Raw genomic sequence first — 25,027 nt, forward strand, 5'->3', positions numbered from 1 at the left:
GCACTTAAAGGGTAGAAGGGAATGCTGCATGGAGCCTCTCTTTAATCCCAAAGAGAACATAATACAGACTTCTAGGATTTTGGAGTAAGTTCCTCCTGTGTGCTGCACTCTTACTAAAATAGAGCATGATACTAGATCCCATGCTAGAACTAGACTCTTCTGTTTCCTGGTCATTGAAGAGGGTTTTTTTGTTTGTTTGATGATATCTGGCTAGGCCAATGTTAAATAGAACAGTATCTCAAGTACTTGAACTATATGGGTGTATCCACAGTTGGACAGGCAATGCTTTTGCAGATCAGAGGCCCTGACTAGTGACTTCAGGCGACACTCTGTTGGACCAATCATTGTATAAGCTTAATCTCATAGAGAGAGGCTACAGTTTTTGTAGTCTCTTTTGTCTCCATTTTTGGGAGGTTTTGAGTCCTCTCTTTAGATATCCTGCATCTTAGGGGTTAAGCCGTTAGTGTAGTTCCAACAGTTCTCGTGTCAGTTGCAGGAAGCCTCTATTCTCACCTCCCATTATTTAATTTTATGTAAAATCCTGATGTTGGGAACATTAAACATCAGTCTCATTATATTTTGTTTCTTTATCTGCAACTGAGAGACTCCTTAAGAAAGTGTATCTAGAGACTCTGTCAGGTTTACTTGGTACCTTTGGCTAGTACCTATTTTTCAAGTGAGAGAGATATGCAGCCTGTGTGTGTTAGGCCTTTTAAATTTTCATTTCTACTTACACAGAACATGTAGCGCCGAGCAGTACTATCCTGTCTTGGACTAATGTACTTAGTTTTAGAAGAAAATGAAGGATGAAATCAGAAGAGGATAATTTCTCCCAGTGGGTTAGCAAATTGTATCTCTAATCTCTCTCTCCCCTTCATAGAGCTTCTTCCTTTCTTGGAAAATCCCTTCAAGATCATTAATAATAACAAAGAAGGTTATCTTTTATCCCTGCTTTGTGATACAGTCAGTATAAGAGATAAGTAACAAATTAGTAACCTGTAATTCAAATCCCTTTCATTGATGGACTCCATTATCCCTAGAACTCTACTTTCTTACCCTTCCTTGGGTATGTTCTTGACCTCTAATGATGTCTAGCTTTCTCCACCAGGTTGTCAAATGAATGAGGATAAATGACCCAATAACATACACATCAGACCTGGATGATGTTTATAGACAGAAATTTCTGATATAAGAGGCTTAGTAGATTTTCAGTTTCTCTTGGAAGGGCGCTCTAGAAAAGCCCACAGGAATATAAGACAGCTAGATACCAGGCTCTAAGTGCTAGCCCCCTAGCAGAAGAAGCACCATCACATGAGCTAGACTGTGGGCAAGTATTGTAATCACAATTTGATGATGTGATAGAACTTTAGCCATCAGCGCTGATTTGCTGTAGTATATTTAGAGAGGAGAGTACAAGCCTCTCTGCTATGATCAGGAACATGGGTCCAGGCCTTGCCCTTGTAGATCTGTGACCGAACAAATCCTTGTCTTCCAACCCTGCTCCACTACTGACTTAGCATTCTTACAGAATTAAATATCTTAGTACTTGTTTCTGTCTCTTTTCTGTGGAGTGGTTTACATTTCCAATCTGTCCCTCTGTTGGCAGCCACCACCCTGTCAGAAAGCCCAGTCTGGAGTAGATCAGCCTTGAAAAAGTTAAACTCTTATTACCTCTCATTTAGACTCTCCTAAGAGAAATGCTGAGAAACGTTAAGTGATTTGAAAGAAAGAACAAAACAAACTTCGGAGATGGCATATTCACATGGGAGATGAACCCCTTGTAAAAAATAAAATCATATTGAAACACAGTAGAGGTTTATATATTGATGGTGTTGCAGCAATGATAGGAAGGTGTAAAAGCTTCGCACATTAAGTTCAATTTGAAAACTCTGAAATTGAAGTAATACATTTTTCTATTCACACAGAATCTCTTATATGTAAAGGTTTACGTGGAGTTCTGGAATCCACATTAATAAGGTTGTCAAAATGATAAATCTATTAAAATTCAAGCTTCAATATTCCAATTCTATTTTCAGCATTATTTAAAGAAATGGGATCAGAACACCATACTCTATTGTTTCCTACTGAAATATTGCTAATTATAAAAAAGAAAGAAATTCATCAAGAGTTTGTAAATTAGAAGAAGAACTGTTGTGAGTGTGTGTTGGGGGGCAGGGAGCAAATGTATCTATGTGATTCTCACTTTAAGAGGTATTAGTGAAAGGGATCTATTGGCTTCTAAAAATGACTGACCTAATGGAAATTTAGGAACATCCAACTTAACAGAAAAGTGCAAAGACTGTGTATGTGCATGTGTGTGTGTGTTTGTACACACAGTATGTGTTTGTACACACACACACATACTGAAAAGGTTTGTGTTTTCATAGCCAAAATTAAACTATAGAAAAATAAAGTTAAAATGATTTCTAATAATATTTGAATTGGAATTTGAATCCTGAAGACTAATTATGAAAATTTATAGGAAAAAAAAACCTATGTAAGCTACATGGAAAGTTTCAGTATTGTCTGCATTTTATTAATACCTTTTTACTGACATAGAATTGTATAAATTTAAGGTGTATGATGTGTTGATTGCAGTGTGATTACCACCATTGCATTAGCTTACACCTCGATCATGTCACATAAATATCACTTATTTTTTGTGATTAGAACATTTAGATCTCTTAGCAAATTTGAAGTAAATAATACAGTATTATTGACTATAATCACTGTGCTTGCTATGCCTTAGCTCTCTAGAACTGATTCATTTACTACTTGCAAGTTTATAATCTTGGACCAACATCTTCTCAACTCCTTATTCCCCCAGTCCCTGGTAACCACCATTCTAATCTCAGTTTCTACGAGTTCAGATTTTTTAGATTCCTCATGTAAGTGATTTTGTACAGTATTTGTCTTTCTCTGTTTGACTTATTTTACTGAGTGTAATGCCCTCAAGATCCACCTCTGTTATTACAAATGGTAGGATTTACTTCTTTTTCATGTGATATACCTGTGTATCACAATATACATCACAATATCATGCATCTTCTTGATGTATGCACTTGTTGATGGATAATTAGGTTGTTTCCATATCCTGCCTATTGCAAGTAATGTTGCAGTGAACATGGGAGTGCAGTTTTTTTTTTTTTAATAATTCAGTTTTTATTTCTTTTGGATATATACCAGAAACAAGATTCTCACATCAATGGTGGGGTGTTTTTTTTTTTTTTTCCCATTAAGCCTTATTTTAAAATAGGATTGCTTCTACGAGCTTTCTTAGTATCAGAGAGTGATTATTCCTTCATATGGAATGATTTTAAACTGTGTATAGATTATAGTCTAAGCCACTGGCAGTAATCAATTTGCAGAATTAAAGGAGGGATTACTCATAAAAATAATAATATTCCTATTCTCAATTTCTGAGGGGTAGAGAGTTGTATTCATTCATGAACTATGTTTAGAGGAGATAACAGAAACTTGATAGATGATTTCTTCAAATTCAGAGAAAAATAGTTGAGTTTTCCTTCTGATCATGACCATCACCATGTCTGTAATTCATAAGAAGAAAAGGAAGTGACCAAAGAAATGTCTGTGAACCAGAAAGTGGCCTTCACTGAACATATCAGTCTGTAGGCACCTTGATCTTTGACTTTTCAACCTCCAGAACATGTCATTCATGTAGGTTTTGAATCTTTGTTTGTAATGTTTCTGATCCATTTAATGTCCTCCCACTTTATACACCTGGGAGATCTGTACATGTGCTTTTATTTTGGATTCTCTCATTTTATAATCTGCATTGTTAGCACTAATATTTCTTGCTGAGAGGGATGGCCAATACCAAGCATGGGACAAGACTCACGTGCTTCTATTCAACACCAATGAAGTAGCTGCTGTTCTAGACTTAAGTTAGAAACTGAGAGAGTCGAGAAACATATTTAAAACACAGGGACCGGCTGAGGTTTGGTACTTAGGCCATTGTTCCCTCCAAACCATATGAAACCTTGAAAGCCTTCAATATGAAGGCTTTCATACCATGAAACCAGGCTTTCAAACCATGAAAGCCTTCAATAGTTCCATTAAAAATTTTTTGAGAAACCTACATACTGTCTTCCTTGGTGGCTACATCAATTTACATTCCCACCAGAAGTGCATGAGGGTTTCCTATTTCCACATTCTTTTCTTTTTTTTTTTTTAATGTGTCTTTTTTTTTTTTAAGATTTTATTTATTTATTTGACAGACAGAGATCACAAGTAGGCAGAGAGGCAGGCAGAGAGAGAGGAAGGGAAGCAGGCTCCCTGCTGAGCAGAGAGCCTGATATGATGCTGGGCTGGATCCCAGGACCCTGGGATCATGACCCGAACTTTAGGCAGAGGCCTTAACCCACTGAGCCACCCAGGCACCCCCTATTTCTACATTCTTGCCAACATTTGTTATCTTTTATCTTCTTGATGATAGCCATTCTAACAGGTATGACATGGTATTGTGGTTTTGATCTGCGCTTCCCTGATGATTAGTAATGTGGAGCATCTTTTCATATATCTGCTGGGCATTTAAATATATTCTTTGAAAACTATCTATTCACTTCCTCTATTCACTTTATAATCACATTGTTTATTTTTTTATTATTGAGTTGCATGAAATCTTTTTATGACTTAAATATATGACCTTATACTGTAAAACTCCTAGAAGAAAACAGGGAAGAAACTCCTTGATATTGGTCTTGGCAATGATTTTTTTGGATATGACACCAAGAGCACAAGCCACAAAGGCAAAAATCAGCAAGTGGCATTACATTAAACTGAGAATCTTCTACACAGAAAGAAAAACCAGTCAACAAAAAACCGAAACAAAAAAAGGCAGTGTACGGAATGGGAGGAAATATTTGCAAATCGTAAATTGAGTAAGAGCTTAATCTTATATCTAAAATATTTTAATACTTTATAAATTTTAAAAGAGCTATAGATTTATAGAAAACTTGTTAAATAGCATAGAGAATTCTCATATACCTCATACCTGGTTCCTCTGTTAATAACATCTTTAGTTAGTATGGTATATTTACCACAGTTAATGAACCAGGATTGTACCTTACTATTTTTTAGAAATTCATTAATTTTTGTTGTACATTCATATGTGTTTTTCTATTTTAAATATAGTTGTTTCCCTGATGGCTAATGATGATGAACATTTTTTCATGTGTCTGTTAGCCATTTGTATGTCTTCTTTGGAGAAGTGTCTGTTCATGTCTTCTGCCCATTTTTTGACATGATTATCTCTTTTGTGTGTGTTGAATTTGAGGAGTTCTTTACAGATCTTGGATACCAGCCCTTCATCTGTACTCTCATGTACAAGTATCTTCTCCCATTCCGTGAGTTGCCTCTTTGTTTTGTTGACTGTTTCCTTTGCTGTGCAGAAGCTTTTGATCTTGATGAAGTCCCAAAAGTTCATTTTTGTTTTTGTTTCCTTTGCCTTTGGAGATGAAGAATTTGCCAGGGCCAATGTCAAAGAGGTTACTGCCTATGTTCTCCTCTAGGATTCTGATGGATTCCCGCCTCACATTGAGGTCTTTTATCCATTTTGAGTTTATCTTTGTGTATGGTGTAAGAGAATGGTTGAGTTTCATTCTTCTACATATAGCTGTCCAATTTTTCCCAGCACCATTTATTGAAGAGACTGTCTTTTCTCCATTGTATATTTTTTCCTGCTTTGTCGAAGATTAGTTGACCATAGAGTTGAGGGTCCATATCTGGGCTCTCTACTCTGTTCCACTGGTCTATGTGTCTGTTTTTGTGCTAGTACCATGCTGTCTTGGTGATCACAGCTTTGTAGTAAAGTTTGAAATCAGGCAATGTGATGCCCCCAGTTTTGTTTATCTTTTTCAACATTTCCTTAGCAGTTCGAGGTCTCTTCTGGCTGCATGCAAATTTTAGGATTGTTTGTTCCTGCTCTTTGAAAAATGCCAGTGGAATTTTGATCAGGATGGCATTGAAAGTATAGATGACTTTAGGCAGTACAGACATTTTAACAATGTTTATTCTTACAATCCATGACCATGGAATGCTCTTCCACCTTTTTGGGTCTTTTTAATTTCTTCCATGAGTGTTCTGTAGTTCTGTGAGTACAGATCCTTTACCTGTTTGGTTAGGTTTATTCCCAGGAATCTTATCATTCTTGGTGCTATAGTAAATGGAATTGATTCTCTAATTTCCCTTTCTATAGTTTCATTGTTAGTGTATAAGAAATCAACTGATTTCTGTACATTGATTGCCACATTACTAAATTGCTAATGAGTTCGAGTATTTTGAGGGTGGAGTCTTTTGGGTTTTCCATGTAAAATATCATGTCATCTGCAAAGAGAGAGAGTCTGACTTCTTCTTTCCCAATTTGAATATTTTTATTTCTTTTTGTTGTCTGATTGCTGTTGCTAGGACTTCTAGTACTATGTTGAATAACAGTCATGAGAGTGGACATCCTTGTTGTGTTCCTGACCTTAGAGGAAAAGCTCTCAGTTTTTCTCCATTGAGAATGATATTTGCTGTGGGTTTTTCATAGATGGATTTTACTTTGAATCATTTTAATCAGGAATGGATGTTATATCTTTTGAAAGGCTTTTTCTGCATCAATCAAGAGGACCATGTGTTTCTTCTCTCTTATTAATTTGTTCTATCACATTGATTGATTTGCAAATGTTGAACCACCCTTGCATCCCAAGGATAAATCCCACCTGGTCATGGTGGATAGTCTTTTTAATGTACATTGGATACTTTTGGATCCTATTAGCTAGGATCTTGTTGAGAATCTTAGCATCCATATTCATCAAGGATATTGGTCTGAAATTCTTTTCGGTGGGATCTTTGCCTGGTTTGGGAATCAGGATGATGCTGGCTTCATAGAAAGAGTCTGGAAGTTTCCCTTATGTTTCTATTTTTTTAAAGAGCTTCAGGAGAATATATATTATTTCTTCTTTGAATGTTTGGTAGAATTTTCCAGGGAATCCATCAGGTCCTGGGCTCTTGTTTTTTGGGAGGTTTTTGATCACTGCTTCAATCTCGTTACTAGATATTGGTTTATTCAGGTTGTCAGTTTCCTCCTGATTCAGTTTTGGAAGTGTATATGTTTCCAGGAATGCATACATTTCATCTAGGTTGCTTAACCTATTGGCATATAACTGTTGATAATAATTTCTGATGATTGTTTCTATTTCCTTTGTGTTAGTCGTGATCTCCCCCTTTTCATTCATAACTTTATTAATTTGGGTCCTCTTTTTTAAATTTTGGATTAGTTTGGCCAATGGTTTATCCATTTTATTGATTCTTTCAAAAAACCAATTTATATTTTTATTGACATGTTCTACTGTATCTCTAGTTTCTATTTCATTGATCTCTGCTCTAATCTTGATTATTTCCCTTCTTGTGTGCGGGGTTGGCATAATTTGTTGTTGATTCTTCCATTCTTTAAGGTGTAAAGAGAGCTGCTGTTTCCTGGATTTTTCAATTTTTTGAGGGAGACGTGGATGGCTATGCATTTCTCCCTTAGGACCACCTTTGCCGTATCTCATAGGTTTTGAACCGAAGTGTCTTCATTCTCACTGGTTTCCATGAGTTGTTTAAGTTTTTCTTTGATTTCCTGGTTAATCCAAACATTCCTTAGCAGGGTGGTCTTTAGTTTTCAAGTGTTTGAATTCCTTCCAAACTTTTTCTTGTGGTTGAGTTCCAGTTTCAAAGCATTGTGGTCTGAGAATATGCAGGGAATAATCTCAATCTTTTGGTATCAGTTGAGCCCTGATTTGTGACCCAGTATGTGGTCTGTTCTGGAGAAAGTTCCATGTGTGCTCAAGAAGAATGAGTATTCTGTTATTTTAGGGTGGAATGTTCTGTATATATCTATGAGGTCCATCTGGTCCAAAGTGTCATTCAATGCTCTTGTTTCTTTTTTGATTTTCTGTTTGGATGATCTATCTGTTACTGAGAGTGGTGTGTTAAGATCCCCTACTATTAATGTATTCATATCAATATAACTCTTTATCTTGATTAACAGTTGTATTATGTAGTTGGCTGCTCCCATATTGGGGGCATAAATATTTACAATTGTTAGATCTTCTTAGTGGATAGACCATTTAAGAATGATGTAGTGTCCTTTTTTTTTTAAATTTTTATTTATTTATTTATTTATTTATTTTTAGCATAACAGAATTCATTGTTTATACACCACACCCAGTGCTCCATGCAATACGTGCCCTCCATAATACCCACCACCTGACTCCCCCAACCTCCCAGCCCCCATCCCTTCAAAACACTCAGATTGTTTTTCAGAGTCCATAGTCTCTCATGGTTCATCTCCCCTTCCAGTTTCCTTCAACTCCCTTCTCCTCTCCATCTCCCTATGTCCTCCATGTTATTTGTTATGCTCCACAAATAAGTGAAACCATATGATAATTGACTCTCTCTGCTTGACTTATTTCACTCAGCATAATCTCTTCCAGTCCCGTCCATGTTGATACAAAAGTTGGGTATTTATCCTTTCTGATGGAGGCATAATACTCCATAGTTTATATGGACCATATCTTCCTTATCCATTTATCCGTTGAAGGGCATCTTGGTTTTTTCCACAGTTTGGCGACCATGGCCATTGCTGCTATAAACATTGGGGTGCAGATGGCTCTTCTTTTCATTACATCTGTATCTTTGGGGTAAATACCCAGTAGTGCAATTGCAGGGTCATAGGGAAGCTCTATTTTTAATTTCTTAAGGAATCTCCACACCGTTCTACAAATTGGCTTGCATTCCCACCAACAGTGTAAGAGGGTTCCCCTTTCTCCACATCCCCTCCAACACATGTTGTTTCCTGTCTTGCTAATTTTGGCCGTTCTAATTGGTGTAAGGTGGTATCTCAATGTGGTTTTGATTTGAATCTCCCTGATGGCTAATGATGGTGAACATTATTTCATGTGTCTGATGGCCATTTGTATGTCTTCATTGGAGAAGTATCTGTTCATGTCTTCTGCCCATTTTTGACGTGATTATGTGTTTTGTGTGTGTTGAGTTTGAGGAGTTCTTTATAGATCTTAGATACCAGCTCTTCATCTGTACTGTCACTTGCAGGTATCTTCTCGCATTCTGTGGGTTGCCTCTTTGTTTTGTTGACTGTTTCCTTTGCTGTGCAGAAGCTTTTGATCTTGATGAAGTCCCAAAAGTTCATTTTTGCTCTTTTTTCCTTTGCCTTTGGAGACATATCTTGAAAGAAGTTGCTGTGGCTGATATCGAAGAGGTTATTGCCTATGTTCTCCTCTAGGATTCTGATGGATTCCTGCCTCACATTGAGGTCTATTATCCATTTCAAGTTTATCAATAATCGCTCTCAATGTGAATGGCCTAAATGCGCCCATAAAACGACACAGGGTTGCAGATTGGATAAAACGACAGGACCCATGCTGTGTTCTCTAAAAGAGACCCATTTTGAACATAAGGATACACTCAGACAAAGTGAAGGGATGGAGAAGCATCTTTCATGCCAATGGGCCTCAAAAGAAGGCCAGGGTAGCAAATCTCATATCAGATAAATTAGATTTTAAACTAAAGACTGTAGTCAGAGATACAGAAGGACACTACATAATTCTTAAAGGGACTATCCACCAAGATGATCTAACAGTTGTAAATATCTATGCACCCAATATTGGAGGAGCCAATTACATAAGAAAACTATTAATCAAGATAAAGAGTCATATTGATATGAATACATTAATAGCAGGAGATCTTAACACACCCCTCTCAGTAATAGACAGATCATCCAAGCAGAAAATCAATAAAGAAACAAGAGCATTGAATGACACTTTGGACCAGATGGACCTCATAGATATATACAGAACATTCCACCCTAAAACAACAGAATACTCATTCTTCTCAAGTGCACATGGAACCTTCTCCAGAATAGACCACATACTAGGTCACAAATGATGGCTCAACTGATACCAAAAGACTAAGATTATTCCCTGTAGTGTCCTTCTTTATCTCTGACTACACTCTTTAGATTAAAGTCTAATTTATGGGAGGCTCAGTGGGTTAAAACCTCTGCCTTCATTTCAGGTCATGATCACAGGGTCCTGGGATTGAGCCCCATATCAGGCTCTCCGCTCAGCAGGGAGCCTGCTTCCCCCTCTTTCTCTGCCTGCCTCTCTGCCTACTTGTGTCCTCTCTCTTTCTCTGTCAAAGAAATAAATGAAATCTTAAAAAAATAAAGTCCAATTTATCTGATATGAGAATCACTACCCTAGCTTTCTTTTGAGTCCCATTGGCATGTAAGATGCTTCTCCATCCCTTCACTTTCAGTCTGGATGTATCCCTAGGTTCAAATGTGTCTTGTGTATATGGGTCCTGTGGTTTTATCCAATCTGCAACCCTGTGCCATTTTATGGGAGCATTTAGGCCATTCACATTGAGAGTGATTATTGAAAGAAACGTTTTTATTGACATCATGTTTCCTGTGAAGTCCTTGTTTCTATAGATTGTTTCTGTAAATTTCTGTTCAATGACACTTTGGGGTTCTATAACTGCCCCAACCCTTAGTATTTCTTTTAGTGCCAGCTTGGTGGTAACATACTTTTTTAAACCTTGCCGGTCTTAGAAGCTCTTTATCTCTCCACCCATTTTGAAAGTCAACCTTGCTGGATAAAGTATTCTTGGCTGTATTTTCTTCTCATTTAGTGCCCTGAAAATGTCTTGTCATCCCTTTCTGGCTTGCCAGCTTTCTGTGGACAGGTCTGACATTATTCTGATGGACCTTCCTCTGTACGTCAGGAATCTCTTCCCCCAGCTGCTCTCAAAAGCTCTTGTCTAAAATTATGATTCTTCAGTCTTACAATCAACTGCCTTAAGGTCTTTTTAGATTCGTTGATTTGGGGGAGGTGTTATTTCTACCTCTAGGACACAAACCTTGGTTCTATTCCCCGGATTGGGAAAATTTTCATGGAGAATTTGTTCAGCTATATCTTCTAGTCTTCTTTCTTCCTCCTCCCCCTCAGGGATGCTAATAATTCTGACTTTGGAACATTTCATTCATTTATTTCCCTAATTTCCTAAAGGCTTCTAAGCTATTTGTTCCAGGCCTCCTCCTGATTCTTTTTCTCTATCAGTTTGTCCTCTAGATCACTAATTCTATCTTCTGCCTCAGTTACCCTAGCTGTTAGAGTATTTAGATTAAATTGGATCTCATTGATAGCATTTTTAGATTCTTCCCTGGGCGGCTTTCACTTTTGCCCTAATTGATCCCATGTCGTCACTAATGGTTTTCTCCAATCTAGGCATTGCCTGGAAAATTGTTATGCTGAATTCTCTTTCCAACATACTGTTTATGTCCATATCCATAGCTCTGATGGAGAGGGCACAGTCTCTGAATTTTTCCTCTGTTGAGTGTTCCTCCTCCTAGTCATTTTGGTGAGAGGTGGTTCAGAGGATGTGTAGCTGAATATATCAACCGTGATCCAGGCAAGGTGCACCTTGGAATGCTTCTAAGCAATCAGAAGTCACCAGCAAAAAGAATGAAAAAAGGAAAAAAAAAGAGAGAGAGAGAAAGGGATAGGAAAGAAAGAGAAGACCCAGCCATAATGGGCCTCAAAGGTAAGATTTATAAGGTGTACAAACAAAAATGGACAAACAAAAAGACTGACAAAAGTAAATGACAAGAAAAAAAAAAAAAAAAAGAACCCAGCCAAAATGAGCCCCAAGGATAAGATTTATATACTACAAGAACAAAAACAAATACACAGAAACACTGACAGAAGAAAAAGATGGGAGGGCGGTTATAAATCCTTAGTGTGGGCGAGGCAGGTTATTTTGATTCTTCCTGGGTGTATCTTGATATCTTTGTTAAAGGACTCAACTTTCTGGAGATAAAGGGAGATTAAAACTGGTATATATAGGGGTAGTATTGATTAGGGAAAGAGGATTACCTTGAAGCTTATATCTATATGTATATTAAAAAAATAGAAAAGAAAAAATACAGGCATATGTATGGAAAAAAATCAAGTTAAAAGGTAATTATGGAACATGTTGTATTAAACCTCTAGTTGTAATGGTAAGTAGGTTAAAAATGATTAAAAACAACAAGAAAGTGAGAACGAATTAAAAATAAAAGTTGTATCTATGAAATATACAGGTTTTAGGCCAATACTAGGAGCTTAATATATTGCTTTCCCCTGATAATGGGGTTTTACATTTTTATGGGAATCCGGGGGTGGTTGTCTTCTCATTCTTTTGCCTGGCTTTCTGGGGGAGGAGCCTGCTGCAGTGTTTTTCAGGCAGTCTTGCTTGGATTGAGTCCTTCTGCCCCTATCAAGGGGCTGGGCTCTGTGGAAACTGGTTTCTCAAGCTTTTGTTCTCTGGAGGTTTTTGTTCTTTGGTGGCTTTTTGCAACTTTTTGGAGATTTAGTGGGAAGCAAACTGCACCCAGACCTCCATCTCAGAGACAAGTCTCAGTCTGCTTCTCTCTGGGTGGTCCAGAGCACACAGACTCTGCAAAATCTGCTGAGACTCCCACAAGCAGTGTGCGCCCCCAGCCACCAACTCAGGGGTCGCACAAAGCACCTCCAATTGTCTCTGTACCCTGTGCTACTAAAACCGGGAGCGACATTTTTCCAGGGAGCCCGCCTCCGGTGGCTGCCTTTGCTGGGACTACAGTAGACCAGAGCTAGTGCGCTGAAATTTTCAAGCCAGAGCTGGGAGTGTTCAGACTCTCAGTCCGTCCTAGTGCCTACCTGCTAGAGCGCACACACAGCACTCTCAGGCGCTGGCAGGGAGCAAGCATGGTTCAGTCCTAGGTTGTGCAGTGCATGTGCAGAGTGCAAAAGGCTGTGGTTTTAGAGAGTGCCGGCTGACCCACACATCAGACTCCCTTATGTGCGGAGGGCGCCTGGCCCAGCGCTGGTGCAAGCAGCAGAAAGCTGGCCGCTCAGGGACTAGGTCCTGGACACTTTGCCGCACTCTCTCTGGCATGGATGGTCTCCAGCGGTGGCTGTCCTGGGTCCGTGCACTTAAACCCATGCCTGTGACTACCCGATTCCACCAGTTACCCCTTAAGCTCTTTTGCTCTTTTTGAGAGCTTTTAACCAGACTGCAAGTTAATGCTGGTCCCTAATCACAGGGCGCTCTCGTATTGGGGTAGTGCTTTCCAATGGGTCATTTCTGGTGGCTCCCTCTCCCTTCTGTTTATCCTACTATATCAGTCCAATTCCGACTTGCTTTACCTCTCAAATGGCATCTTCTGCCCCCGTAGAGATCCAGAAGTGTATAATTGTACATCTCAGGCTGATTTCATGGGTGTGCAGCACATTCTGGTAGATAATTAGCTCACTTTAGGGGACCGGTTGAAACAGGGTCTCCTACTTACCCACCATCTTGCGCTGAGTCCCAAAAGGAAGAACTCTTAAAGTTGAAGAATGGTCATACTCTAAAGTAAAATAAGAATTGGGATTATCCAAAATCATGTTAATGGAAAAAAAGAAGTATACAGCAACAAAACAGTAAAGCAATAAATATACTTCTGCAGTTTGTATCATGTATGCAAAAAAGTTTCTCACCAGTCCTTACTACCAAGGATTTAAAGGTATTGTTATTAAAATATTTAATTAGGAATTGCATGTAGGCATTCCAAGCATTAAAATAGCTATTAACATGAAAACAACCTCACATTTCTCATTAAATTTGAATTTAAGATTTTCTTTGTAAGTTTTATATTAATTCAAAGCTTAACTTCTTTGTTAATTCCTTATAATGTATTTTTGTTATAATTATATAATATAAAGAACATATAATTATTTTCTTAGACCAAGCTCCCTCTACTTATTCTAAAATTTATTCCAATTTGGTCTAGTGTATACTGTATTATGTATATGTATTATGATTTTCTCTGTGTGTCACAAAGCAAAATTGTTTGTGGTTGTTATATATTGTAGTATGCAAAGACTGAAAAGTTCATAACCTCTTGGTATTTTTTTTTTAAGGATTTTTATTTATTTGTGAGAAAGCCAGAGTATGAACAGGGGGAGGGGCAGAGGGAGAAGCCAACTTCCTGCTGAGCAAGGTGTCCTACCCGGGGCTCAATGCCAGGAACCTGGGATTATGACCTGAGCTGGAGGCAGACACTTAACCGACTAACCTACCCTGGTGCCCTAACTTCTTGGCATTCTGAAAAAATGTTTTTCTTTATGAGAGACCAATATCAAGAAATAACTTTTGGGGAGGTCATTAAAGAAATGCATCATTGTTGGAACTGAGGATCCTGAGCACTGTGTGTGTTTGTGTGTGTGTGTGTGTATGTTTGTTTTAATTGGGATAGGAAAGTTATGGATATGCATTTTTAAATTCCTGTGGTGAGAGTCATTCTTGATCTCATTGGCCATGAGTCCCCTTCCCATCATTTCATCGGATTGGCTTGACAGTAGTGTTTAGGAAGGAAAGCAAGGCTTATGACTAATGTTAGCAGTGCAGACGTCCATGAGACCTTGAGTACCTTAAAGCCACCTCCTGTGTCAGGAGATAAGAGCTCTCCTGTTACATAGAAAATTGGATGTTCTCTTCCCAATCCTGACCTAGCCTATTAACATGAAAAGTGGAATGGAGCTGTGTTCCTTCCACCAGCAAGTCCATCTCTGTAGTCCAAGCACCTCTCTCTAAGGAATATGAGTGTAGGACAGGGGATCCTTGTGTGTGATCTTGAGTTGGTAGTGAATTTTTTGACAGCTAACCCTATGTGCTGTTAGTAATATATGTATTAGTTAACAAGTTAAGACGATTAAACCTCTAGAGAGCCATCAGATTTACTGACATATGGCTCCAGAGGCTTCTGCTTAAATTAAGCAGATTTATCATGTGTCTCTAGGTATATATATCTCTTTAGAAGATGGGGTTTTAGTTTATTGTGATATGAGTTCTCTGATGGGTCCAAAATAAGTCATTGATTTTCAGTTTGCCCAGCTTTATCTTGTTAAGGATGAGTGTGATAACTTTTAACCTCTTTGCATGTCATAGCTGGTCCTAGAAGTCTCTTCATCATTGTTCTAAATATTTAATATGGAAAACATGTTAAAGAAACTGTGTATATTCCACATTTCTGAACCACAGCAGCATTGATGAGGTTAATTAAAAAGAATCTCTTGAAAGGTCTGATTTCCTCTTTCTCTTTTCTCACTTGGATTTCTAATATAGTAAAGTGAAAAAGATTCTGTGAATGATGCTCTCTTACATTCCTTATTTTTGTTACCCTGATGATTAGCACCACTAAAACAATCAATCATATTCAGAATCCTAGAAAGCCTTGATGACAAATCAGAACATGCAAAAGATAACAGATACTCAGATGTGAGGTATTTAAATTTGGAATATGCCTTGGTGAGAGATAATTTAGTATCTGTATAAGCTCTCCTGATGACCAGTCCTTCATAGGTTGGGCATGATTAATAATTTAAATACATTTCTCCTGGGAAAATGGAATACTTGATTGATTATAGCCTGTGGACATATTTCATATGTAAGAGCCTTACTTGAAGTTCACTCCAAGCCTTCCCAATACTCTCACATTGTAGCTATATGATTGTACTTGGAAGGAAAACAGGATTGGAAGTCTCCACAACCTTGAAAGACTTTGATCTTTTACTCCTAGCCATTTGACACATTTGCTAATGTCCCAGTTTTCCATCATAACTTGCTATGGACCTTTTGAATATAATGCAGCAATATTACAGACCTCCCTCTGTTGTCTATAGACTTCATCATCTGATGATTAAATGTGGTACAATGCTATGGCAGTTTCTTTATTTTGTAGGGAGTTTTGAATGACAGGTGTTTCTCTAAGTTGACTATTGAGACTCTGTATTCCTGATTAGCAAGTTAGATGTTAGCATTGGTTTATACAGTATATGCTTATTTTCTAAAACCAAATCTCTGTTTTTCCCTAATCAGATGATGTTATGTTGAATTAAACAAAAAATATAGCCCAAGAAGATTTTAACAAAGTAAAGTCCTTTACTGTTACAACATTTCTTTTGGACAAATTGGTCACAAACCTTTGCAAATAAACAAGTGAAACTAACCAACCGAACATTAATGCCTATCAACATGCTTAAATCTACTGAAAACATTAAGGACATTTTGCCACAAAATAAAAACTAGCGTTAGGTTGGCCTTTATACTTAAAAAGTCATGCAGGAGCCAGGCTTATTTTACTATAGCCACACTGATCAGGAAAGACTGGCCAAAAATAAATCGAAAAGGATAAAGTGATTTGGATGCCAGTGTCCTTAACTTTATCGTTTATCTCACTGAGGTCTCCATTGTGATCCCAAAGCATTGTAACCTTCGTCCTAGCATCTGTCCTTCTGTGTACCCCGAGGAAGGCTGTACCTCCTTCCAAGTGGAGGGGCCTCAAACAGTTACTCGCAATCATCTAGTCTGACAGCAGAAGGCAGGCAATGGAAGGCTTTTTAATTGACTGATTGATGGATGGATTAATCCATTCAGTCATTCGTTTATCTGTTTCTAATAACTGAAGGACTAGAAATGAGATCTGCATACTCATTTTGAAATGAGGTCAAACACTGCACTTAAACTTCATTTAGTCTCAGATGCTCAAGCTCGTTAAAAATATGAGGGCCAGTGAACAGCAGCAGGCCTTCTACATAACTCTTGAAAGCCTCTGTTCTTTTCAGTGTTAATGAGAGTGTGAGCTTTAGAAACAACAGCAGGGAAACAAGCCCAAATGGTTAGAAACAAAGATTAGAATTTCAAAAAATGCTTTGGTTGACACTGTGACATTTCTAATTGTTCTATTTATTGTGTTATACATTAGCCAGCTTATTTGAGTGGGCTTATTAGTAACAGGCTCATGCACAATCACATTGAGTATAGGAAGCTATTCGCATTACACAGGTATCTGCATACAGCAAATGTTGCAGGAGGTTCTCACACATTGCTTTTTTTTTTTTAATATTTTTATTGTAAAATTAAACACAGACATAGGAAACCAAACCAAACAAATATGTGGCTTAGTGAATTATTATACAGTGAACACCCTTATAACTGCCACCAAAATCAAGAAATAGAATTGCCAGCCAGCCCTATAGCCCTTCTACATGCCTCATCCTAACACAGTCCCTTTCTACCTCTCAAGGCTCACCATTGTGACATTTATAATAACCACTTCCTTGCATTTATTTATGGTTTTATCACTCAACTGTGTACCCCTAAACCCCATAGTTTAGTCCTGCCCATATGGATTTTTAAAAATTGTTTAATTTTTTAATAAACATATAGTGTATTATTAGCCCCAGGGGTACAGGTCTGTGAATCTCCAGGTTTACACACCTCACGGCATTCCCCGTAGCACATACCCTCCCCAATGTCCATAACCCCACCACCCTCTCCCTACCCCCCTCCTCCCAGCAACCCTCAGTTTGTTTTGTGAGATTAAGAGTCTTATGTTTTCACACGTTGCTTTGTACCTTTATGAAAAGTTCCCTGTGAAGGAAATATTTAGCCCTCCTTGGACAGACAAAAGAAAACTCTGCCAATGCAATTTTTGTCCTTACTAGCCACTCAACTCACCTTCATTTATTTATTCTATAAATACTGACATAAAATGTGGAATAATCTCAAGGATATAGAATTTAATTTTGAGATGATGTATGTATATAGGTGTGTATGTGTGTGTATATATCATACATATAAACTTAATATGAAAGAAGTATTATAAAAGAGTGAATATAGATGAATTTTTTAATAAATCATATTGAGAAAATTTGCTCCATAGAAACTTTAAGGTAAATTCTCATATTCTACCATACACTAAGTTCCAGATAAATTAAAGAGTTAAATATAAGATTTTGTCATGAAATATTTCTTTATTTATAGAAGCATAAATAAAAATTTAAAGCATTGGGACATCTGGGTGGCCACTGCCTTCAACTTAGGTCATGATCCCAGGGTCCTGGGATCGAGTCCCACATCAGGCTTCTTGCTCAGTGGGGAGCCTGCTTCTCTCTCTGCCTCTGCCTGCCACTCTGCCTCCTTGTGTGCTCTCTCTTTCTCACAAATAAATAAATAAAATCTTAAAAAAAAAATTTAAAGCATAAACTGATAGGCTTGACAATATAAATGAAAGATTTTCTATACATTACAAATATAATGCACAATATTAATGAACCAGTGGTAAAACTCATTAGAGGAATATTTTCAATAAATATGTGAAGACTTAATCTCAATATGTAAATAGCCTTTACAAATGAATAAATTATGAGAAAAGGACAAGTAGATGAATTACAAAAAGAAAGAAAATGAAGAAGCCAAAAATTAGTCAATGTATTTGTAATCAAAGATACATGGGATATTATCACTTTTCCCTAACATTTAAAATGTTAATATACAATATTGAATTTTTCTTTCTTCACATTGCTGCTAACATATATATATGCTAAGTATTTGCTAGATAACTCTTTTAATCTCTTTGCATATGTTTATTCAACTTAATTCTCATGATAAACCTATGCGCTTGGTATCATTGTTATCTCCTCTTTATAGATAGGAAAACTGACAGTGAGAGGTGATACAGGTTTCCAAAGTCACAAAGCTAGCATATGGTGAAGCTGGCATTGGAACTTGGGTAGTCTGGCTTTGTTTTTTGTTTTTTATTTTTTTCCCAGATTTTATTTACTTAACTGTAGAGGAAGAGGTGGGGAGGGGAAGAGGGAGAGAAAGAATCTCAAGCAGACTTCACATTAAGCATGGACTCCAAGGTGGGGCTCCATTCTGGTACTCTGAGATCGTGACCTGCGCCAAAATCAAGAGTTGGGTCCTCAACTGACTGAGCCACCCAGATGCCCCTGGCTTTTGAGCTCTCCAGCTGGGTAAGGAGAGATAGACATCAAGCGTGCTCATTGAGGTGTATACTGATACATCCTTTTTGGAGAGCAATTTGTGTGTAAACACACATATCATAGTTTCAAAGAACTTTAGTTGCTTAATACTACAAAAAACCTAAATATCAGATAATGAAAATCAGAGCATAAAATTGTCCATTCCATATGAGACCCACATGAAGATGTCAGTCATCGGTAACACAGGGAAATGAGTTTCTATGTGATTTTTTTTAAAGCATACTTTTCTATTTTTAAAAATTTCCTAAAATGACTTGTATAACCTTTTAGTCCAAAATCTCTGTAAAATCCTATCTAAATGTTAAAATTAAAAAAAATAGTAACCTCTGGACTCCTTAAACCTTACAGGGGTTACAGGTTAAAGATTCACTGACTATAAAAGAGGGTTAGCCCTTCAATACTTATCCTTCATTTATTTGGCCACTTAAGTAGTCTGAAAATAGGAAAAAGCCCTAAGCCATGTCAGTTACATTTGACTCACTAATTCAACAAATACTGTCTGTGGGTATTCTTCATGCTATACGTTATTTTAGGGATACTGCAGCAAACAAAAATATATCAACTATTCTGCTTGTGGCATTTTCATTTCACCAGGGAGGGATGAACAATAAATATGTGATAAACAAGAAGAATGAAACAGTAATAGCACTAAAGATTTATGGAAGATGCTACATTAAGTGGTATTTATGCAAAGACAAAAAGAAGTACAAGAAGAAGTTATCTAAGGAAGAGCATTTTGTGCAGAGGGAATCGTTAGCATTGGAGGCTGGGAGTGCCCTTAGTTTGCTGGAGAGCAGCAAAGAGGCCATATAACACATGGGAAGTAGAGCTGGAGAATGGGGAGGAGGTTGAAGACAAATGCAATCTGTGTAGGGCTCTATGGGGCCCTGTTGGAACTTTGCATTATACTCTAAATGAATGTAGGTTTAACCAATGGAGTGACATGATCTGGCTTAACTTCAAAAGGCTCACTGTGAATGTTGTGGGAAGAGATGCTAGGGGCCAAGATAGAGGCACGAAGACCAATGAGAGAGAACTGGAACCTGAACTAGTTGGGTACATAGCAGTGGATTGTATGTAGAACAATCAAACTTGGGATATGTTGTGAAGGTAGACCTAATAAAATTTGCCAATGGTTTGGATGTTGAGTATAAAGAAAGAGGGACTCTTTCAAGAATGACCTTAGGAGAAAAAAATAAAGACTCTTTAAGTAAAAGACAAAAGCTAATTTCACTTAAAAGACGCAACACTTTTGCCCTTCCACAGCAGTCCTGCCCATTTTTAGTCCTGCCATTTTCTGATGTGACATGGGAAATGGCCACCCCTTTGTGATTCCCCAACAACCTGAGTTATTCTTTTGGCCAATCTGTGAGACTCTTGGGGAAGGATATTATCCTACTATTATTTCTATTTCCAATACCTAGTATGGTGCCTGGCATGTTGAAGGTGCTTCACGTATATTTGTTGAATGGATAGATTATTTGCTTAATTGAATGATTAATTAAATGAGTAAATAATTATTGGATTTTCTGTGTAGTCATGACAATTTACTCTCTTTCCTTTTCAGGGTAGAATAAAATTAATAAATGTGTTTTTGTATGTAATAAGGTTTCTTTTATTCCAGACAGTCTTGGGTTTCATTTTTCAAGTTGTTTTCATAAATTATATATTCTAATCAACATGTAATTATTAAGCTGGTCACCAGATCCTCTGGCAAGTGTCCCAGAACCACCAGCTGGGCGCTAATCAAAAATACTACTTCAGTTCAGAGGGGCAGGGAGCCTGTTCAGTGGGGATGACTAAGATGTTATATATCCCGAGTGTTGGGAGCTTCATAAATATTTCTGATAACTGGATCTGAAAACCTGAACACTATTTTTAACTTTTTGTTCTTCTTTTTTTTTTTTACTAGCCATGACACCTGATAATTCTTCCTTTATAGATAAGTAGACCCCCACTTTGCATTTCTTCATTCTCGTGTGTCTAAGCATTTATAACCTCAAGCCCAGATTTCTGTGGTTTCCTTCTAACTGATAATCGTATCAGCCCTGAGAGGCTCCTGCCCTTCTTCCTCTTTCCATCTTATTTATGACTTTGATGTTTCTTCCTAAGGATTCATTATGTCATTCTTCTTAGAAAGAACTTAAGAAATCTCCCCTTTAGCCAAAAGCTACTGCCCAGATTCCTCTGGCCCATTTGCCAGGTGTCTTCCATTCTGACTGGTATTTATGGAATGGCCCCCTGTGCGAGACATGACACTATATCACCTTGCCTCTGTTCTCCCATTGTATTGCTCACATTCCCCTCCCTAGGTAATGAATTCTCTGTGCTATTTCCTGCAGTCGCACTGCAACTCTCTATATAATTCTCATTTTTGCCTTTCACCTGATGATGAGCAAACCTTGTAACTCCTTATTGTCCATGGGAAAGCTGCATGACCCACCCATCCCTACCTGAGAACTGCCTCCTGCATGCCATGTCAGCTCCAGCTGTTCCCTGCTGAGCGCTCTTTTCTTTTCTTTTCTTTTTTAAAGATTTTATTTATTTATTTGACAGACAGAGATCACAAGTAGGCAAAGAGGCAGGCAGAGAGAGAGAGAGAGAGAGAGAGAGGGAAGCAGGCTTCCTGCGGAGCAGAGAGCCTGATGCGGGGCTCGATCCCAGGACTCTGAGATCATGACCCGAGCTGAAGGCAGCAGCCCAAACCACTGAGCCACCCAGGCGCCCCTGAGCGCTCTTTTCTGACGTAACACTATACTGCATGCTTTTCAAGTCTTTCTTTAAGAAGTCTTCTTGTAAAATTCTTCACATTTGCATATGAATTTTATATTTCCAGCTAGACTGTAATGCCCTTGTAGGCAGAGAGTATATATATCTTATTTTCTTTATATCCCTAATTTTTCAGTTATCTGTGAACTGTTACTAAGTGCATATTGCCTTGATCTAAGAAGTATCATGGTGGGTGTTAAACATCTTTTTAAAAAAATTTTTAAATATTTTTTAAAAGATTTTATTTGAGAGAGAGCAGGAGTGTGGGGGACGGGCTGAGGGGGAGAGAGAAGCAGACTCCCCATTGAGCAGGGATCCTGATGCAATGCCGGGCTTAATCCCAGGACCTGATCCTTGATCATGACTTGAGTCAAAGGTGGACGCTTACCCGACTGAGTCACCCAGGTGCCCCATACATCTTTTATAACAAATTCTTTTTTTTTTTTAAAGACACATTTATTCAGCGTCATGATCAGACTATTACATTTAGCAATCAACAGCATGGGTGCAAAAAAAAAAAAATCTACATTAAAACCCTTTGTTGGAATGCTTTACACTTTCCACAGAACAGAAACTAAAATAACCTGTTATACAATTAGTCAGTCACAAATACAGTCCTCGAGTTTTTTTGCCCATACACATGAGTATTGTCTAAAACATGTCTTCTTTGTAGCAGCTAGGCCCTGCCACCACTGTGCTTGGCTGAGTTCACAAATCTGTTGTAACCGGTAGCTTCCCTGTCACTTCTCTGGCTCTCCTCTCCTGCGAAGCTTTGTTTCCTGGCAGGAATTAAAACCTTCTGCCACTGCCATAGCTGCTGCTGCTGCTGGAACCACCATAGCCACCTTGGTTTCGTGGTTTGGTGAAGTATTGGCCTCCACCACCATAAGGGCCAGAGCTTCTGCCTCCAAAATTGCCTCCTTTCATGGGTCCAAAATTTGAGGACTGATGGTTGTAATTGCCAAAATCATTATAGCTTCCGCCACCTCCAGAGTTGCTTCCATCATTACCAAATCCGTTATAGCCATCCCCACTGCCACCATATCCACCACCACCTCGACTGCCACCAAAGCCACCTCGACCACTGAAGTTTCCTCCGCGACCAAAGTTGTCATTCCCACCAAAACCACCTCCACGACCACCACCAAAGTTTCCAGAACCACTTCGACCTCTTTGGCTGGATGAAGCACTAGCCATCTCTTGCTTAGAGAGCGCTTTCCTTACTTCACAGTTGTGGCCATTCACAGTATGGTATTTTTGAATGACAATCTTGTCTACAGAATCATGGTCATCAAATGTTACAAAAGCAAAACCCCTCTTTTTGCCACTGCCTCGGTCAGTCATGATCTCAATCACTTCGATTTTCCCATACTGTTCGAAATAATCTCTTAGATGATGTTCTTCAGTGTCTTCTTTAATGCCACCAACAAAAATCTTTTTCACAGTTAAGTGGGCACCAGGTCTTTGAGAATCTTCTCTTGAGACAGCCCTCTTTGGTTCCACAACTCTTCCATCCACCTTGTGTGGCCTTGCATTCATGGCTGCATCCACCTCCTCCACAGTGGCATAGGTGACAAACCCAAAGTCTCTGGAGCGCTTGGTGTTCGGATCTCATTACCACACAGTCCGTAAGTGTTCCCCATTGCTCAAAATGGTTCCTCAGACTCTCATCGGTTGTTTCAAAGCTCAGACCTCCGATGAAGAGCTTCCGCAGCTGTTCAGGCTCTTTGGGAGACCCTGACTTAGACATGACGGCGGTGGGAGGGGAGACTTTAACGATGCTTACTCGGCGGCGTCCACAGGCAGAAAGGAGTAACCTCTATAACAAATTCTACATAACACTCGGGAGCCACTTTGTGACGTGACTTCCAGGGTTGGGGACTCTCAAGCCACTACATATGCATTCACCTGTGCCTACAATGTCTGCTTTATTGAGCTGCTTGTCCTTAATGTCCTTGATTAGCCTGCAATGTAAATTTGATAAATTATATAAAAATGCCTTTGTGATATCTATTGTCCATTTGTGACGTCTTTTACGTTGCTTTGCCGAGTTGGTATAGCATGGTAATGGGAAAACAGAGAACTCGGAATCAGTCAGACTGGAAGTAAAATCCCAGACTGACATTTTTTTCACTTTAGGAATGGGTAGTATCATTTCTCCAGTCCTTTGTTTTCTTTTCAGTACAATAGTGTAGATCATAGTAATGCTTTGTAAGATTGTAATGAGACATGTATGTAAGGCATTTAAAATAGTACTTGAAAATAAGTCCTTGATAAGTATTAGAAATTATTATTATTACTAGCATTGTCATCATCATCATCTTCATTATTGTTACTAAGGTACAACAAGGCCTCATTAATTCAAAGACTCCATAATAATACCATTCATATTAAAAATGTAAGCAAGAGAGGAAAAATTGAGGGCTAGGATCTGCAACAAAGTACCTGTCAAAAACTTTTTTTAAAAATACTTTATGCCTTTGTAAAGTAGAACCACTCTAGCTGTCCATATTGTGTGTAAAAGAAGTAGAATAGAAATTATTATTTCATCCTGTCAATACTGAGATACAAAGATTGGTTAAAAATAAACCAGAGAATTATAGAATAAAAGTATAAAACTTAAGAAAAAATAGAAAAATTGGAGGCTACTTAATTTAAGTGGTCTCATATATTACAAAATACAATCTTGAGGGTCTCATTTATTGTGCCAAAATCATATACTTGATAAATCACATTGCCAGAAATTAGCAGAAAAGGTAACATTATTTACCATTAGCCCTGTTTAAGAAAATTTAAGAAAGGAATAGGTATTTCTGTATAAGAACATTTTATTAATTTCAAGAACCTATAGCCTGTCCGATTGATACTAACATTTTGCACACAATTGCATATCACCGTGTCCTAAAGCACTGCTAAAATGGCAGTAATACAACTTTTAAAATGGTGTGAGGTGGTACATGGACAAAGAATTTGGAGAGGAGAGAGGAGAAAGTATTAAAAGCTTATTAACTGGAAAGCAGATAAAGTGGCAAATGACGTAGCAGGTGCAAGAATGCTGAATTCTATTTCAGCAGTGATGAGGTCACTAACTTAAAACTAAAGTTTTTCAAGAGGCTCAGGCTTTGGTTATTTCTTGTTACTGATAGAGTTGGAGATAAAGGAGGAGCTAAAATGATTAGGGGAAAGATTCTGTAACAGTTGGGTAAACAAGATCCCTTCTCCCATTCCACTGACGGGCTTACTACTCCTCTCCCATTCTGGGAGAACGGAGTAGTTTTAGTCTCTTGAGATAGTAAAACAAAGAAATTCTGCATTGTCTGAAGTTGAAGCTTTCCAGTGCT

At 38.1% G+C, this 25,027-nt stretch overlaps 1 pseudogene; it reads right to left on the bottom strand.

Moving 5' to 3' along the window:
• Nucleotides 1-22,362: 22,362 nt before the first annotated feature.
• LOC123394900 lies at nt 22,363-23,499 on the bottom strand (annotated as a pseudogene).
• Between the last annotated feature and the right edge of the window lie 1,528 nt (nt 23,500-25,027).

The sequence above is a fragment of the Mustela putorius genome, unplaced genomic scaffold (genome assembly GCF_011764305.1).
Source record: "Mustela putorius furo isolate JIRA1106 unplaced genomic scaffold, ASM1176430v1.1 tig00003845_pilon_pilon_pilon, whole genome shotgun sequence".
Lineage (NCBI taxonomy): Eukaryota > Metazoa > Chordata > Mammalia > Carnivora > Mustelidae > Mustela > Mustela putorius.